The 2007-nt window shown below is 34.3% G+C and overlaps 1 pseudogene; it reads right to left on the bottom strand.

The window, feature by feature from the left end:
* Positions 1-224: 224 nt before the first annotated feature.
* LOC122696649 lies at positions 225-1791 on the bottom strand (annotated as a pseudogene).
* Between the last annotated feature and the right edge of the window lie 216 nt (positions 1792-2007).

Here is a 2007-nt window from a genome sequence, read left to right on the forward strand (position 1 = left end):
CTGAAGTGTAGAAAGTTAAATGAGATGCTAAGAAAAATGGACAATTTTAACTTTGTATTTTTTTGGTATTCATTTGTATTTTTATACTCTCCCACAAGAATCATATAGGAAACATTCATGTTTATTAGCTTTTTATAAGTTGAAGTTTATAATTGATCCATCTCTTTAAGACCAAAGATAAAGCTTCTTTTTTAAATAACTATCAGTTTATTACAAAGGTTGATTTAGACATTAGCAATGGTGACTTCCACCTGGACTCCTGGCTCAGTATTGATGGAAGGGATCTGCTTGACAACCTCAGAAAGACCCTGCAGATCAATGAGTCACTTGTGGATCCTCATCTGGAACCAATCCCAAGTCTTAGAACCTTCACCACAAGGAGTTTCCCTTGTAGTCATTCTCAGTCTTGGTAGGCATCCAAACAGATCCTTTCACTTTGAGATTTTCTTCCCTTGTGCCTCTGATCAGGTCAGCATATACCTTCCCCAGGGACTTCAAGTTGGGGCTGATAAGAGTGCTCCTAATCCAGTGAATGGCCACCTCTAGCTCCGCTGGAGCCTTGCTGGTATTTTTAAGGGCCAAGTCTGTGGTGTAGCTTCCTGACCTTTGTGTTCCTGGGCAGAGCGAACAGCCATCAGTCAGGAGCAGGAGCAGGCAGCATCCAGCTCCACTTCAGCAGCAACCACATTTTCCTCAAAGAGAGAAAATGTTTCTTGATTTTACTTGGAATAGTTCAAAAAGAAAATGTTTTTCTCTTGTAGAGTATCTTATGTTTAATAATTTAATAAAACTAATTAGTGTGTTATGTAGCATATATAGTTAGCCTATATCTGTGCATGTCTGCCTATACATGTCTGCCTATATCTGTGGATATTGTTTCTTTTTTTACTTATTTATTTTGTATTGGAGTATAGCTCATTAACAATGTTGTGATAGTTTCGGGTGGACAGCAGAGGGACTGAGTCATATATATATATATATGTATCCATTCACCCCCAACCTTCTCTCCATTCAAACTATCACATATAACATTAAGCAGAGTTCCCCATGCCCTAGAGTAGGACCTTATTGGTTATCCATTTTAAATATAGTACATGAGGATCCCAAACTCCTGAACAATTCCTTCTCCCCATCCTTCCTCCCTGACAACCATAAGTTTGTTATTTAAGTCTGTGAGACATATATATATATATATGCATATATATATGTATATATATATATATATAAAATTTGATAATATAACATTATATATGTATACATAATTCATATACCTACATAAACGTACATATCTGTGAATATTATTTCTACAACAATTACCTCCACCACCACCAGTAAGTACCAGACTAACCTTGTCATGTTCCACAGACAAATAAAAATAAAAGGGTGGAAAAGACTTTAAGAGGAGCATTCAGCATCAGCTATTTTAATATGAGCTTTATAAACCCTTTGACCTTTTGCCACGGTTATTGTTCAAAGTAAGCAATATTTTTTTTAAACTTTGGATTATTAGAAACAAATTTTTATTTAAATGTTGTGAATCACATTCCACATCCCTACTTTGTGAAGCTGTTTTTGTCTTACTAAAACATCTGAATTAAAATGCTCTTATTCTTACCATTTTTAAACTCTTAATGCAAAACAAAATTCTAATACTGCCTTAAAAACTGATTTCTTTACAAAATTAACATGAAATTGCTAAGCAATGCCTGAATTAACACAAATCAGAGTGCATTACATGGTATTAGCAGCTAATTTATTGAAATCATTACGTCTGCTGTTAGAGAGCGCCATATGCCAACTCCAGAAATAACAAGCATTCAGAATCAGGGTCATTGCCTTTATATTTGCATATGTGGTACATTAATTGATCTCATGTGCATATTAAAATTAAAACTGCATTTTTCTCCAATATTCCCTAAGAAGTTTGGTTAGCATTTTGTTATTAAGGCAAATGTTTATTTCTAGATTATTTCTTTTGCCTATGTAAATTAACTTACACAAATCATT

This window comes from Cervus elaphus, chromosome 6 (assembly GCF_910594005.1).
Source record: "Cervus elaphus chromosome 6, mCerEla1.1, whole genome shotgun sequence".
Lineage (NCBI taxonomy): Eukaryota > Metazoa > Chordata > Mammalia > Artiodactyla > Cervidae > Cervus > Cervus elaphus.